This window comes from Dasypus novemcinctus, chromosome 15 (genome assembly GCF_030445035.2).
Source record: "Dasypus novemcinctus isolate mDasNov1 chromosome 15, mDasNov1.1.hap2, whole genome shotgun sequence".
NCBI lineage: Eukaryota > Metazoa > Chordata > Mammalia > Cingulata > Dasypodidae > Dasypus > Dasypus novemcinctus.
In genome coordinates this window covers 4962434-4980822 of record NC_080687.1, presented here as the reverse complement: position 1 = coordinate 4980822, position 18389 = coordinate 4962434, and positions in this window count along the sequence as shown.

Here is an 18389-nt window from a genome sequence, read left to right as displayed (position 1 = left end):
CTCTAGGGCTGGCAGCCCGGCTGCAGCGATCCCTGAAGGCTTTGTTGTGTTGCGGTGTTCCTAGGCCCCGTATTAACCGGATGCGTGGTTCCCAGGTCTGTGTCCCCTAAACCCTGGTGGCCCACGCTCAGAGACGCACACACCTTGAGTCTGCAAAATCATGGACTTCCCGTCCCCAAATCCACTGTGCCCTGAAGTCCGTCTGAGGTCCTTGATTACCCTAGCCCTTGGCGTTTTGTGTTGTTTGTTTATTTCTCTCTCTCTCTCTCCTTGAACTTGGAGGACTGTACCAGCTGACTTGGGGAGAGTCTGGGAAGAAAGGAGAGGCGAATCTGCTGAGAAAGTCCAATTTACCTAAACGTCCTGGGATAGAAAACTTGGTCTGGGAGAAGGTGGAACCAGAAAATCAATTAGACCTCCCCTGGCACACCTAAGGGGGAGGGACTGTAGGAGGTGCTATCCAGCTTCCAGTAGCATATTTGGGCTTTCTGGTGAGATGTAGGTGTTCTCACGCTGTAAATAAAGAGTCATAGTCTTCTGTGTTGAGTTGGTTCAACAAGGACCCACTTGAATCTCCTACTGGACCTCTCAGGCAGCTTTCCTGCTGCCCTGAGAGAGAGATAAGTGAGGGAGGGAGAAAGGGGGAAGGTCAGATCCCTAAGCGTATTATTTAACTGCAAAGAGGATTCCTAGCTTGAAACGTTGGTTCTTTTTTTTTTTTTTTTTTTTCATGGTTGCTAATATTGCATTGTCTCCTGGTCTTTTCTCCCATTTTATCCCCCAAGGTCCTTTTTCATTTATTTAGTGTTTTTTCTCTTTTTCTTTTTCTTGCTTGTTCCCCCCTTCTCCCCCCCTTCTCTTTTTTTTTCTTTTCTCTTTTTCTTCTTTTTTATTTTATTTTCTTTACATAATAAGTGCTACAGGGAGCGCTTCACATTTGCTGTGTTTCCTCATCCTCCATGTCCTCTTTTCTGAGTGTATTGATTTTGGCCACCTACACTATCCCCTTTCCCCTACATCTTTCTATCCTCCATCATCTACTGTTTCTCTAACATTCCACCTCCCTTTCTTTGGCCCCCAAATTATCTGACTTTATATTTCTAATACCTTTGTTCTCTTTTCTGTCTTTTATCCACTCTTGATATTATTGTCTTTCTTTTCTCTTTCCCTCTTTCATGAAAACACTGGCCTTTTAATTCATACTATATTCCTCCCCATATTCAGCTGACTGTCTCATCATAGGTACTCTACTTACTTCCATAATTCCACACAACTTACATGAGTCTAATATCCATTCTCCTAGCTCTCACATTGTTGCTCTGTTAACATTTATTACCAATACTACTTTATACATTTTCTTTTACTCATTTTGCTTTCCCTGGCCCTAATATTTTCCTTCAAAGTGAGCTTAGCCAGCAACAAGAAAATAGAGTAAGAAAAACAAAGTGACAAAGAGAAGACATAACACTTATGCATGAACAACAACTAATTAATCCCCAAGACTAGACAAAGAAGCTAAGGAACTGATTAAACCCGTCAAGATAAAATGATGACCAGACAGCAACAAAAAACTACAAACCAAACCAATAATCAGGAAAACATGGCCAAATTCAATGAACAAACTAAAAACCAGGAAAAGGAACAGAACATCAGGCAAGTCATTAAAGATCTCAAAACATATATTAGAGACCAACTTAATGAAGTAAAAGAAGAGATTAACAATATGAAGAAAACACTTGGAGAGGAAATTGCAGACATACACAAAAAGATAACAGATATGATGGTGATGAACACCACAGTTCAAGAAATCAAAAATACACTTTCAGCAAATAGCAGTAGATTAGAAGAGGCAAATGAGAGAATTAGCGACGTGGAAGACAGTACATCTGAAATCAAACAGATAGTAGAGCTGATAGATAAAAAGATAGAAAAAATCCAGCTGGGACTTAGGGACCTGAATGACAATGCAAAATGCACAAACATATGTATAATAGGCATCCCAGAAGAAGAAGAGAAGGGAAAGGGGACAGAAGGGATGTTGGAGGAAATAATGGCTGAAAACTTCCCATATCTACTGAGAGAGATGGATGTACATGTCCAGGAAGCACAATGCACCCCAAACAGCATAAATCCCAACAGGCCAACCCCAAGACATATAGTTGTCAAATTATCCAATGCTCAAGACAAAGAGAAAATTCTAAAAGCAGCAGGAGAAAAGAGAACCATCACATACAAGGGAGGCTCCATAAGATTAAGTGCTGATTTCCCATCTGAAACCATGGAGGCAAGAAGGCAGTGGTATGATATAGTCAAGGTACTAAAAGAAAAAAAAATGTCCAACCAAGAATACTCTACCCAACTAAGCTAGCATTCAAAAATGATGGAGAGTTCAAAATATTCAGAGATAAACAGAAATTAAAAGAGTATGCCAACAAGAACCCTGCCCTTCAAGAAATACTAAAGGGAGTTCTGCAGGAAGAAAGAAAAAAAAGGAGAGGCAGAGTTGGAGGAGAGTATAAGAGCAACAAAAAAGACAAAAAGAAAAGGAAAAAAACAAACAAAATATGACAAACACAAGTCCAAACAAAATATGGCTAACATAAATAATTCCTTGAAAATAATAACACTGAATGTCAATGGATTAAACTCACCTGTCAAAAGATTCAGACTGGATGATTGGATAAGGAAATATGACCCATCTATATGCTGTCTACAAGAAACACATCTTAGACCCAGAGATTCAAGGAGGTTGAAAGTGAATGGCTGGAAAACAATCTTATAAGCAAATAATAAACAAAAAAAGGCTAGAGTAGCTACATTAATATCAGACAAAATAGACTTTAAATGTGAAAAATTGTGAGAGACAAAGATGGATGCTACATGTTAGTTAAAGGGATAATCTTTCAAGAAGAATGAACAATCATAAATATTTATGCTCCTAACAAAGGCATCTCCAAATACATGAGGCAAACACTGGAAAAACTAAGTGAAAGAATAGATGCCTCTACAATTATAGTGGGAGACTTTAATACACCACTATCAACTTTGGACAGAACATCTCAAAAGAGAATCAATAAAGAAATAAAAACTTTGAACAGTATATTAGAGGAGCTGGACCTAATAGACATATACAGATCATTACACCCAAACACAGCAGAATACACATTTTTCTCAAGTGCACATGTATTATTCTCCAAGATAGACCATATGCTAGGCCACAAAGAAAGGCTCAATGAATTCAGAAAGATCGAAATCATACGAAATAATATCTCTGACCACAGTGGAGTGAAGCTGGAAATCTGCAAGGGCCAGAGGCCCAGATTTCACACCAAGATATGGAAATTAAACAGCACACTCTTAGAAAAACAGTGGGTCAAAGAGGAAATCTCAAAAGAAATTAATAACTACCTTGAAACTAATGAAAATGATAACACAACATACCAAAACTTATGGGATGCAGTGAAAGCAGTACTGAGAGGGAAATTATAGCCATAAATTCATACATCAAAAAAGAAGAAAAAGCAAAAATTGAAGAACTAACTGCACATTTGGAGGAATTAATTAAAAAAACAACAAAGTAACCCCACAGGAAGAAAAAAGAAAGAAAGAACAAAGATGATAAGAGCAGAACTAAATGAAATAGAAAATAAGAAAGCACTTGAAAAGATCAACAAACCAAGAGCTGGTTCTTTGAGAAGATCAATAAAGTTGACAAACCCTTAGCTAGATTAACAAAGAAAAAAAGAGAGAAGATGCAAATACCCAAAATAAGAAATGAGAAAGGAGATATCACCACTGACCCCACAGAAATAAAGACTATCATAAGAGGATACTTTGAAAAACAATATTCCAACAAAAATGACAATTCAGAGGAAATGGACAAATTCCTAGAAACACATAAGCAGCCTGTATTGATGAAAGAAGAAACTGATGATCTCAACAAACCAATCACAAGTAAAGAGAGAGAATTAGTCATTAAAAACCTCCCAACTTAGAAGAGCCCAGGGCCAGACGGCTTCACAGGTGAATTCTACAAAACATTCCAGAAAGAACTAACGCCAATCTTGCTGAAACTCTTCCAAAAAATCAAAACGGAAGGAACATTGCCTAACTCATTCTATGATGCCAACATTACCCTAGTACCAAAGCCAAAGACACCACAAGAAAGGAAAATTACAGACCAATTTCTCTAATGAACCTAGATGCAAAAATCCTTAACAAAATACTTGCTAACTGTACTCAACAACATTAAATAAATTATACACCATGACCAAGTGGGATTCATTCCGGGTATGCAAGGATGGTTCAACATAAGAAAATCAATCAATGTAAAATACCATATAAACAGATTGAAGAAAAAAAATCACGATTATATCTATAGATGCAGAAAAAGCATTTGACAAAATACAGCACCATTTCTTGATAAAAACACTGCAAAAGATTGGAATACAAGGAAATTTTCTGAACATGATAAAGAGTATATATGAAAAACCCACAGCCAACATCGTTTATAATGGTGAAATCCTAATATCTTTCCCTCTAAGATCAGGAAAAAGACAAGGATGCCCACTATTACCTCTTCTATTTAACATTGTCTTAGAAGTACTTGCTCGAGCACTGAGGCAAGAACCAGATATAAAAGGCATTCAAATTGGAAAGGAAGAAGTCAGAATTTCGTTATTTGCAGATGACATGATCCTATACATAGAAAACCCTGAGAAGTCTACAACAAAGCTTCTAGAACTCATAAATGAGTTTAGTAAAGTTGCAGGTTATAAGATCAATGCGCAAAAATCAGTAGCATTTCTGTACACCAATAATGAGCAAGCTCAGGAGGAAATCAAGAAACAAATACCATTTACAATAGTCAATAAAAAAATCAAATACCTAGGAATAAATTTAACTAAAGATGTAAAAAACTTATATACAGAAACTACACAACACTGTTCAAGGAAGTCAAAGAAGACCTAAATAAATGGAAGAATATTCCCTGTTCATGGATAGGAAGACTAAATATTATTAAGATGTCTACCCTACCAAAACTGATCTACACATTCAATGCAATCCCAATAAAAATCAACACAGCATTCTTTAAGGAACTAGAAAAACTAACTATGAAATTTATTTGGAAAGGAAAGAGGCCCCAAATAGCCAAAGACATATTGAAAAAGAAAAAAAAAATTGGAGGAATCACACTACCTGCCTTCAAAACATACTACAAAGCTACAGTAGTGAAAACAGCATGGTATTGGCACAAGGAGAGACACACAGACCAATGGAAACGAATTGAGAGTTCTGATATAGATCGTCATATATATAGTCATATAATATTCAATAAAGCCACCAAACCCTCTCAACTGGGAGAGAATGGCCTATTCAACAAATGGTGCCTGGTGAACTGGATATCCATATGTATAAGAATGAAAGAGGATTACCAACTCACACCTTATACAAAAAATCAACTCAAGATGGATTGTTGCCGCCTTTCTCCACCCCTCCTCCCCTTCCAGCCCCCGCCGTCCTTCCCGCCAGTCCCGCCCATATTGCCAACCCACAATCTGCCCTCTTCCCCAGTAACTGCTTACCTCAGGTCTATCCATCAGCTTCAGCCTATCCACAGCCGCCCCTTAGCCAACCCTCCCTTCATCACGCCCCTCCCTCTACCCAACCCTATATAGCTAAGTGTACTTCCGTAATAAAGCAGACCTGTTCTTGCGCTCAAGCGGTCTCCGTGGTTTTTCCTCAACCGCGCATCCCCCACGTCTGGAGAGCCCCGGTGCTCTATCCCTGGAGCACCCCCCGCCGGCGGTTCGGTAGGAGCTGACCCCCCCCCCCCCGACTCTTGGGCCTGAGCGAGACTGAGACCTCCCTGCTCAGCTACAATGGATCAAAGACCTAAATATAAGAGCCAAGACAATAAAGACTTTGGAAAGCAGTGTACGGAAGCATCTACAGGACCTTGTAACATGAAATGGCTTCATGAACTTCACATCAAAAGCACGAGCAGCAAAAGAACAAATAGATAAATGGGACTTCCCCAAAATTAAAGCCTTCTGCACCTCAAAGGAGTTTGTAAAGAAAGTGAAAAGAGAGCCTACACAATGGGAGAAAATATTTGGTAACCATATATCTGATAGGAGACTTATAACCTGCATATATAAAGAACTCCTATATCTCAAAAATAAAAAGACAAACAACCCATTTTAAAAATGAGAAAAAGATTTAAGCAGACACTTCTCCAAAGAAGAAATACAAATGGCTAAAAAGTACATGAAAAAATCCTCCAAATCTCTATAGCTATTAGGAAAATGCAAAGCAAAACTACAATGAGATACCATCTTACTCCCATAAGATTGGCAGCTACGAAAAAAACAGAAGACTACAAATGCTGGAGGGGATGTGGAGGAATGGGAACACTCATCCACTGCTGGTGGGAATGCAGAAGGATCCAGCCATTCTGGAAGACAGTTTGGCGGTTTCTCAAAAAACTAGCTATGGATTTGCCATATGACCCAGCAATTCCACTGCTGGGTATATACCCAGTAGAACTGAAAACAAGGACACAAACCAATATATGCACACCAATGTTCATAGCAGCATTGTTCACTATTGCCAAAAGTTGGAATCAACCCAAATGCCCATCAACAGATGAATGGATAAATAAAATGTGGTATATACATACAATGGAATACAACTCGGCTTTAAGAACGAATACACTACAAACACACGTAATAACATGGATGAATCCTGAGAACCTTATGTTGAGTGAAGCAACCCAGGCATTGAAGGACAAATACTACATGACCTCAATGATATGAAATAAATAAACCAAGCTGCCTCAGAGAGCTAGAGACTGGATGAGAGGCTTAAAGGAAATTGGGGGGTAGAGGAAGGATGTAAGCTGACACATACATGGGTGAAATCTGTGATAAGCTGGAGGTAAGTATTTGTACAAGGAAAGGATAAAATGGAGGAATAGGGTTACCTTTGGGTGGGGCTTTGTGGGCTTGAGGGGGGCTAGGGATGGGAGGATGGGTAATATTACCCAAGAAATTGGGGGGAGTGTAGGGGAATATATGAACATAGGAGATTGTCAGGTATTTGGTTGAGAGTGTAAAGCTGAGAAAACTTTTTCAAAAATACAATAAGGAAGGTTACCTGTTTAAGATGCTTAAAGGGGATAATCTGACACAGGACAGACTCCTAGGAGTGTATGAGTGCTCATTTTGCCATAGTGCATTATATCATTGGATAGAAACCATATAATAAGAGTGAAGATATACCCACATCCTGGGGAGGACTGATGTTCTCAAATAGAGGGAATTGTATCTCTCGAGAGAAATGGTGGCTCCCAATGCATTAGGGCAATTGAGCATGTCAAGCCTTCAACACTGTCTGTTGCAAGTATCTCTGAACATGGCCCTTCAATCAATGAAGACTGACTGTCACTGTAGGCCCTGAGGGAGGGGGAAAGAGGTATTGAATAGATGGAACCAATGTAACTGTGTGGGAAATAGAAGTGTTCCACAAGATTACGCAAGGATGGATATAAGACACGTTAAATTACACCAAAAATATAGAGGGACTGATAGGCTAAAATGTAAATCATAATGTAAAACATAAGATAACTGAAAATTTAGAAAATTGTATAGTCTAAAATATAAACCACAATGTAAATCCAAATGTTACCTTGTTTGAAAGCTATTTTCTCAATATCTGCACATCGGTTTCAATAAATATAGTATGAATATGTAAAAAGATTATTGCTGTGGAAGAGAAAAGGGTTTTATGTTGGATATGTGGGAGTACTGTATATTGTATATATGAGTTACTGTGATCTAAAACTTTTGTGAAGATAAGCTTAATAATTAGGGGAAAAAAAGAAAAAGAAAGGATGTAGACACTGAGGAAAAGATGTAAGAAGTTGCCTTGTGAATTTGCAGACAGGGCAACACTTACTACAGTGATGGAAGGCAAAACATGAAAAACAAAGCTTTTGCATTTTTAAATTTTTTGATACCCCAATTTATTCTTACCTTAATTTTTCTAAATTAATATGTATTCTATATCTAACCTTTAAACTCATCACTGTATTCCATTTTACTATTAATGGAACCTGGCAATATATTGGGCTTCACTTTTCAGGAAGTTTTGGATCACAGAGAGGTTCAAGAATGGCAGGGGAGGAATACTGGTGTGGGATGTTATTGACAGGGGACACATGGTTGGCAGGGAGTTCTCCAGGGCATATATCTAGGGTACATAAAAATGTTCAGATATTTTCATAGTGGTTACAATTAAAAACAACAACTGAGGGAGTGCTGAGTTCCTAGCCAGGGGAGCTCTATCACAGTCTCTAAAGGAACAGCAACAATCCCCCAAGTTCAACGGCAAAGACCAAAAAAGAAGGAAGGCCCAACAATGAGCCCTTGATACTAATGACTATGCTTGTAAGCTTGTGCACCTGAAATAAGAACAAGGCCTAGAGCTGCAGGGTGCCTAAGAGTTACCTCCTGAGAGCCTCCATGTTGCTCAAATGTGGCCAGTCTCAAAGCCAAACGCAGCATGTAAATATGTTTCCTTCCCCCGCAGTGTGGGACATGACTCCCGGGGATGAGCCTCCCTGGTGCCAAGGGATTACTACCAAGTACCAACTGATGATGTAACTAGAAAATAACCTTAAATAAAAGGGTCAACTCAGACCAGCAGAATATCTCAGTATACATATAATACCAGGAGTTAAAAATGCTTTTTGACCTGAATAAAAGGGGGAAATGGAAAGAACAAATGAGTTTATATGGCTATGAGTATCCAAAAAGAGCCAGGAGGTTATCAGAGGGGTTGCCCTTATGCACACCTCAGCAAGAGTCCCAAAGACAGATAAAGTAGATACAGCCCCAGGTATTGGTTCTTCTGAGGGATACAGAGACCCACAGGTTCTATGGTCATGGCAGATGGAGTTCAGTGCCATGTCAGTTGGCCCCACTTTGGAGTTTGTGTTTCTGTGTGGTAGAGCTGGACTCAGATGTGATCTTTGTCCACAAGACTCTCCTGTTACTTTCACCAGAACTATAGTTGGTGCTGGGGTTTAATGTATACCCAGGGGACCTGATTCTCTGGACTGACCATGTGATAGCCAGGCCCTGAGCCTCAACAAATTTTCAGCTCCTACACTCTGGTTTATTGGACTTACTCCACTCAGCTAACATGGAGGTGGAGAAGGTCAACCACCACACCAGGGAGCCAAGAGTGCCTACAACTGAAAGCAGGAGAATTGCACCCAGCATCCATGTGGAATCTAAGCCCCCTCTTGATATAGATGTGGAGTGGACACAACCATTCTAAGGTCCACAGGATGGAGGAATAGAGTATGGATTAGAGTAGACTTACTGATATTCTATTCATGAACTATTGTGATTAGTAATCAAAGAAAATGCGGCATTGGTGTGGAGAAAGTGGCCATTGTGACTGCTGGGGGTAGAGAGTGGGAGGAAGAGATGTAATGTGGGGGCATTTTCAGGGGTTGGAATTGTCCTGGGTGGTGCTGCAGGGACAGTTACTGGACATTGTATGTCTTCCCATGGCCCACTGAGTGGACTGTGGTGTGGACCATTGACCATGAGGTGCAGCAGTGCTCAGAGATGTATTCACCAAATGCAATGAATGTCTCATGATGATGGAGGAGGTTGTTGTTATGGGGGACAGAGTGGGGTGAGGGGGGTGGGGGGTATATGGGACCTCATTTTTTTTAATGTAACATTAAATAAAGACAGAAAAAAAATAGTGTTATAATCCAATTGTATTTACAATTCAAGTTAGAATCACAAAACTGAGGAATCATCTTGGTTTTTCTTTTTCCCCCATTCTCATAATTCCAATCCACATTAGGTCCTATTGACTCTCCCTCCAAGTTATACCCTGATTCCATCCATTTCTCCCAATAGACTCCATCCCTTTTGTCCAGCGGGCTCCATCCACCTGACCAGGTAGGATCCATCCACCTTGTCCAGCAGACGTCATCACCTCATCTGGTAGACTCCATCCACCTCACCCAGTGGGCTCCATACACTTCTCCTGATAGAATCCACCCACCGTGACCGGCAGTATCCATCCACCTTGCCCGGCAGACTCCATCTACCTCATCTGGTAGACTCCATCCACTTCACCCAGTAGGCTCCATACACTTCTCCTGATAGGCTCCACCCACCTCACCCAGTAGGCACCATCTACCTTGCTCAGTAGATTCAATCCACCTGTTTTGCTTTCTACTACCTTGGTGCCAGCCACTGTGTTCTCTCTACTCTGAGCTAATCTCCTGCTTCTAGTCTTGCCCACACTGATATCTATTCCCCTTATCACATCCAAAGTGATGTTTTGAAAGCATTAATCAGTTCATTTTACTATCTGTTGAAAAAACCTGCAGTGTCTTCTGAAAATAGCATCCAAATTCCTTACTGTGGCTTGCAGGCCTTATCTGTCCTTTTTACTCTCTGACTTTCTCTCCTCCCTCTCCCCTTTGGCCTTTTTCTGATCTCTAACCATGGCAAGCTCCTTGACTCATGGGCTCTCTGCTCGTGGCTGCCTATGCCCGATCACTCTCCCACTGCTCTTCGCCTAATTGATCCTTCTCAGCCCTTGGTCTTCTCTCAGATGTCAAGTTTCCAAAGAGGCTTTTTCAGATCACCCCATCTGACATAGAATCCAGCCCCACTTCATTTTCCATCATGCTATCATGTTTTATTTCCTTCATAGAACTTATAATAATAACCATTTCTTATTTATTTGTGTTTCTTGGCTCCCAACTAAAATGTAAGCACCATGAGATCATGTCTGTCATGTTCAATTACTGTATTCTTCCAAGCATTTAAGCCAAGCCAAAAGTAGTTGGTGCTCAGTAAATATTTGTGCAATAAACAGACTAATTAATTATAGTACATTTATATTCCCCAATCAGTTAAGAGTGTCATAACTTAACTACCTAAGATGACGCATGAAGATAGATCTTGTGGCTAAGTCATAATAAATGCCCTCTAGACCAACAAGAAGAATGGGACCTGCATACTTGATTTCTGTAGAGTGAATTTTAATGATAGTTATAATATAAAAGGAAAATTATTTAAGCTCTGTGCTTCATTCTTTTCTTCATCACAATAGTATAACTACACAGTGGCTATAAAATCCCTGTGCATCTAAAGTAAACAATATGTTTACCATAGCAAAAGTGTGCAGAGTTCTCACAAATTAATGTTTAATCGTTTGGTGAGCTCATTTTCACTATACATAATTTCTTCAAGGTTTACTATGTTTCAAAACAAGATAACCAAACACTAACAGAAAGCTGGAATGGCTACACTAATATCAGACAAACAGATTTAAAACACACAAAAACAATCTTATTTGTGATAAAGTTTGATATTTCATAATTTCAATTGACATTTCAAACAAAAGGGTCAATCATCAGGAAGATAGAATCATTAACACAAACATGCACTTAAAAGCAGAGCCCAAAAATACACAGAGCAAAAACTGACAGAACTGAAGGAAGAATGAAAATACTCAACAGCAATATTTGCAGGCTTCAAGACCCCACGGTCAGTAATGGACAGAATGAGACAGAAGATCAGCAAGGAAGAGAAGACACTGGAAACCAACAAGACCCAACAGCCATAGACAGTCTACTCAACAACAATGGAATCCCCATTCTTCTCAAAGTGTACATGAAACATTCTCTAAGATAGAGCATATTCTAAGCCATAAAACCAGCTTCCGTCAGTTTAAAAGGGCTGAAATAATACAAAGCATGTTCTCTGACTACAATGGGATTAAATGAGAAATCAATAACAAAAGAAAATTTGGAAAATTCACAAAAATGTGGAAATTAAACAACACATCCCTAAATAACTAATGGTCAAAGAAGAAATCATACAGGAAGTTAGAAAATACTTTGAAATGAAGTTAGAAAATAAATTGGAACCAGTTTCAGGATTATAGCCCTAACTCTGTTATGTCCATGGATGGGCCATCCCACCAGGGAATTTGCTTCTGGAGCTTTCTCCTCTGGAAACTGGCACCCTGTGACCTGACTGTCCTACCTCCCCATGCAGTGAACTTGCTCCAAGCTTTTCTCCACACCCAACCACCTGCCCTGTTCTCAGCAGAGCTGCTAGAATTCAGGCCCTGCCCTCATGTAGAATATTCTCTAAAATGGGAGCAATACTAATTTATAGTGAGGATTTTAAAAACATCATGCATGGGCATTGCTCAGCCCAGGCACATAGAAGCATTCGCTAAATGCCACATTGATCTCTCTCTCCCTCAATCTCAAATTCTCAAACATCTTTTATGACTTTGGTATCAGGGTAATAAAGACCCTATAAATTGAGTCAGGATGTGTACTTTCTCCTCTATTTTTTGAAAGAGTTTTTTAAGGAATGGTGTTAATTCTTCTTTAAATTTTTGGTAGAATTCAACAATAAAGCCATCTGAGCCAAGGTTTTTCTTTGTAGAGTGTTTTAAAATTATTAATTCAATCTCTTTATCTATTATAGGTTTTTTCAGATTTTCTATTTCATTCTGAGTCAGTTCTGGTCATTCGTGTCTTTCCAGAAATGTGTCCTTTTCTTCTAAATTATCCATTTTGGGGTAAATAAAACCACCTCTGATTTTATTGGGTTTTATCTTACTTTTATTCATCTATTTTTATCAGTCTAGAGAAATATTTGTCAATTTTGATGATCCTTACAAAAATCTAACTTTTGATTTTATTAATTTTTCTGCTATTTTCTATTCTTCATCATTTATTTCTGTCCTAATCCTCATCATTTCTTTACTCCCATTTGTTTTGTATTTTGTTTGTTCTTGCTTTTCCAGTTTCTTAAGGTAGAAGATTTGGTTTTAGATTTAAAATCTGTATTTTTTAATATATATGTTTATACCTATAAATTTCTCTCTGAGATCTGTTTTAGCTACATCCCAAAGCTTTGGGATGTTGTGTTTTAGATGGTAAGATGTAATATTTTTAAGATGTCAATAATTTGAAATTCATCTACAGTTTAGTTGCAATTTTTAAAACTCCAGCCAGATTTTCTGCAGAAAGCTGATCCTAGAATTCATGTGGAAATGAAAGGGACCCCAAATAGCCAATCCTGAAATATAAGAAAAGAGAAAACTTGTATTTCCAGATTTCATAGTTACTACAAAGCTACAATAATTAAACCTGTGTGATATGTCACAAGAATAGATATATATGGATGAAATAGTATTGAATCCAGAAAGAAAAAACATATATTTTTGGTCAACGATTTTCTCGCATGTTCACCTGTTTTACATATAATAAACTTTATTTTTAAAGAAGTTTTAGATTACAGAAAAGTTACATAAAAAATAGAGGAGATACCTATACCCCATACTCTCCTGCACCAAGGTCTATAATTTACATTACAGTCTATACTTTGCACCATACAGTTTTATAGGTTTTGACAAAATGTATAATGGCCTATATCCATCACTATAATATTATGCAAAACAATTCCAATGCAATAAAAATGCCCTGTGTTCCATCTATTATTCCCTCCCTCTCCTCTCAAAACCTCTGTTAACCACTATCTTTATATCAATGTTACTAGTTCTTCCATTACTACAATAATAATAAATACACTTTGGTCCATGGTTGCATTCTGCCCTTATGTTTGTTTATCCCCCATTCTTGAGGATTTGGGGATGGTGATGCTTAAATTTTATGGGGCAGATGGAAGGAATTGTTTTGCTTGCAGTTATGAACATTCTTTTTTGGGGGGGACGGGGGTTTCCATCATCATCATTTTGTTAGTTATCCTGGACAAGTCTGATAAACTGGAGAGCAGGTGTTGACTGCCCCTCTGCTGAGATTCAGGGCTCAACCGGCATTTGAACAGACTGAAGATTTAAGTATCTGAGACAGATATTTAATGGGAAGAGTGCTAATTATAGGTTCAAATAAAAGGGATAGAAGAATCATATGTAGAGAAATTATAAGTGAGTCTAACTGTTACACTGGGGAAACACATTATCATATATTCCAAGGTAAGGACCACTTTTGGGGTTCTGACTTCAAGGGGTTGAATGCCTTGCCTGTAGTGATCAGATATCTCTAGAGTCCTCAGAAGCACCTCTGTTTGAGACTGTGTTTACTACCGCAGTTAGTGAGATCTGCCTGAGACATGCATAAGCATAACTCTGAAATGACATCTGACTGTATTAGTCAAGGTTCTCTAGGGAAACAGAATAAATAAGAGATATCATCAACAGTATGCGATTTCATCAGAGTCTCTCACGTGACTGTGGGGACGCACAAGTCCAGCTTCCACAGGCAGGCTATAACCAGGGGCTCCAATGAAAGTCCAGTGAAGGTTCTTGAGGAGTTCTGGGAGATGTTGGCTGTCCAAAGACGAGCTGGGAAATTCTCACTCAATGCTGGAATCACTTCCCTTTTTAAGGGATTCAACTGATTGGATAAAGCACCACTCACTGCTGATGGCAATCTCCCTGATTGCTGTAATTGTAATCAGCTGTCTATGATTTACCACTGCAGTAAACAATGGTGACTAAAGTTCATAAATGCCCTTGTATTACAGTTAGCCCAGTGCTTACTTGACCAAACAACTGGGAACAATTACCTGGCCTAGTTGACACATTAGCCTAACCATCACACTGACTCATGTTGAAATTTCTTAGCTGTAAGAATGCTTTGGTATTTAATTTTCCCCCTTTTGGGCAAGGTCTTTTTCCAAATGCATTGCAACTTGGCACTTGGTAGTAATAATTCCTCCATGCCAGGTAGGCTCTTCTCTGGGAGTCAGGTCCCATGCCAGGGAGAAAGTACTGAGTTTATTTCCTGAGTTTGGCTTAGAGAGAGGCCTCATTTGAGTAACAAGTAGGTCCTTAGGAGGTAACTTTTAGGCACTAGTTATTATTAAGCTAAGTTTCAATTTTATAAGAATAATGCTCATAAGTACAAGCATTAATATCAAAGTCTTGGTATATTGATCTGTTTTATTTTATTAGGTATTGCCTAGGTACTCTAGAGTGTCTTCCACTCTATTTGAGAACATAACAAGTCTCCCTAGGATAGAAGTTTAATATTTTTTTGGTTATTGTATGGCTCTCCACCCAGAGATAATTCCCTATGACAACATGAACACATTCATTTTCCTTTAAGATATGCCCCAATTCCTTCCCCACACATCCCCTCACCACAGACACCCTACACCAGTGACCCTCCCCTGCCATATATGCTGAAATAACACTTCCACAGTTGTATTCTCAACCACAGTCCTCAGCCTTCCCAAAGTTCACCTGTTCCTTCCTCCAGCCTCCCCCAAGCTCCATGGATCGCCCAACCCACTCCCCAACCCCACTCACACTCGCACTCCAGCACTGTTGACCATTCATGTTGCTGCACTACCATTGCCCCCATCCACTGCCAAACCACTGCCATCCACCTGATCATAGATTCTGCCCAGATCGAGCATTGACTCACCACTCTATACTCCCTTTCTATATTCTGGTAACCTATCTCCCAGACTCTACCTCCATAAGTCTGCTCAATATCCTTCATGCACATTACTGAGATCATGCAATATTTGTCCTTTTCTGACCGGCTTAATTCACTCAGCATTAGGCCTTCGAGATTCATCCATGTTGTCGCATGTATCAATATTTCATTCAATTTTACAGCTGAATAATCTCCCATTGTATGTATATACAACATTTTTTATCCATTCATCCACTGATGGAAACTTGGGTTGCTTCCAACTTTTGGCAATTGTGAATAATGCTTCAATGAACACTGGTGTGCATATATCTTATCACATCCCTGCTTTCAATTCTTCTGGGTATATTTCTGCAAGTGGGATTGTCCAATCATATGGCTATTCCAAAATTAGCTTTCTGAGGAATCAAACCATCCTCCACAGTGACTGCACCATTCTACATTCCCATAAGCAGTGGATGAGTGTTCCTATTCCTCCACATCCTCTCCAGCACTTTTAGTTTTCTGTTGTTTCAATAGCAGTCAGTCTAATAGGTGTAAGATAATATGTCATTATAGTTTTGATTTGTACTTCCCTAATAGCTAGTAATGTTGAGCATCTTTACACGTGCTTTTTATGTATATTCATATGTCTTGCCCATTTTTTAAATGAGTTGTTCCTTTTACTTTCAAGATGTAAGATTTCTTTATATATGCTGGACATTAGACTCTTTATCAGATAAGTGGCCCACAAATATTTTCTTCCATTGACTAGGCTGCCTTTTCACTTTCTTAACAAAATCCTTTGAAGCACAAAGTTTTTAATTTTGAGGAGGTCCCATTTATCAATTTTTTCTTTCATTACTCACACTTTGGGTGTAAAGTTTATGAAACAATTTACTACAATAAGAATTTGTAAACGTTTCCCTGCATTATCTTTTAGGAGGTTTTTGGTCTTAACTCTTATATTTAGGTCTTTGATCCATCTTAATTTTTGTATAGGGTATGAGATAGTGATCCTCTTTCATTCTGTCGGATATGGATATCCAGTTTTCCCAGCACCATTTATTGAAGTTACTATTCTGTCTCATTTGAGTGGGTTCCATGGCCTTGTTGAATATCAGTTGGCCATATATGCATGGGTCTATACCTGAACTCTCAATTCCATTCCATTGGTATGTCTCTCCTTGTCCCAATACCATACAGTTTTGACCATGTAGATTAGTAGTATGATTTAAAGTCACATAGGGTGACTTTTTGTTTTTCTTTTTCAAGATATTTTTGGCTATTCAAGGCCCCTTACCTTTTCAAATAAATTTGATAATTGGCTTTTCCAGTTCTGCAAAAAATACTGTTGGAACTTTTACTGGAATTGTGTTGACTCTGTAAATCAATTTGGGTGGAATAAATGGACACCTTTACAATCATAGTGGGGGACTTCAATATACCATCATCACTCAGTATTAGACAGGACATCTCAACAGAGGCTCATTAAAGACAGAGACCATGAATTATAAGTTAGAGGAACCAGACCTAATGGACTTATATAGAACATTATACCCCAAAACAGCAGGATATACATTCTTCTTGAGTGCTCATGGATCATTCTCTAGGATAGAGCATGTGCTAGGTCATAAACAAGTCTCAACAAATTTAGAAATACTGAAATTATACAAAGCACTTTCTCTGACCAGAAAGAAAGGAAACTGGAAATCAATAAAGGATAGAGAACCAGAATAGGTACAAATATATGGATGCTAACACATTCTTAAATGATCAATGGGCCAAGGAGGAAATTGCCAGAGAAATCAGTAACTACCTTGAAGCAAATGAAAATGAGACTACAACATATCAAAACTTATGGGATGCAGCTAAATCATCCCTAACTGAACATCTGGAAGAACTAGAAAAAGAATAACAAACTAATCATAAAACAAGCAGAGGAAGGAAATAACAAAGATTAGAGCAGAATTAAATGAAATTGAGAATTTTTAAAAAGCATTAGAAAGAATCAACAAAACCAAAAGCTGGTTCTTTGAGATTAATAAAATTGGCAAGCTCTTAGCTAGACTAACAAAGAAAAAAAGAGAGAAGATAGAGATAAATAAAACCAGAAATGAGAGAAGGGATATCACCACTGACTCCTAAGAAATAAAGAATATTATAAGAGAATACTTTAAAAAATTATATGCCAACAAGATGGACAATTTGGATGAAGTGGATGAATTTCTAGAAACGAACAACCCACATGGATGAAAGAAGAACTAGAAAACCTCTACAGACCAATCACAATTGGTGAAATTGAATTCGGTCATCAAAAACCTCCTCACCAAGAAAAGCCCATGATCAGATTACTTCACAAGTGAATTCTACCAGTAATTCTGGAAAGAACTAACACCAATCTTGCTCAACCTCTTCCAAAAACCTGAAGAGGAGAGAACATTACCTAACCCACTCCATTATGCCAACATCACCCTAATACTAAAGCCACATAAAGACACCACAAGAGAACTACAATCCGATCTCTCTAACGAACTTAGATGTAAAAATCCTCAATAAAATACTTGCTAATTGAATCCAACAACACATCAAACAACTTATACACCATGATCAAGTGAGTTTTATCCCAGATGTACAAGGATGGTTCAACACATAAAATCAATTAATGTAGTACACCACATTAACAGATCAAAGGGGAAAAAGAATCACATGATCATCTCTATTGATGCAGAAAAAGCATTTGACCAAATTCAGCATCCTTTCTTGACTAAAAAGAAAAAAACAAAACACTTCAAAAGCTAGGAATAGGAGAAAACTTCCTCAATTTGATAATGGGCATATATATGAAAAACCCACAGTTAACATCAAATTCAATGGTGAA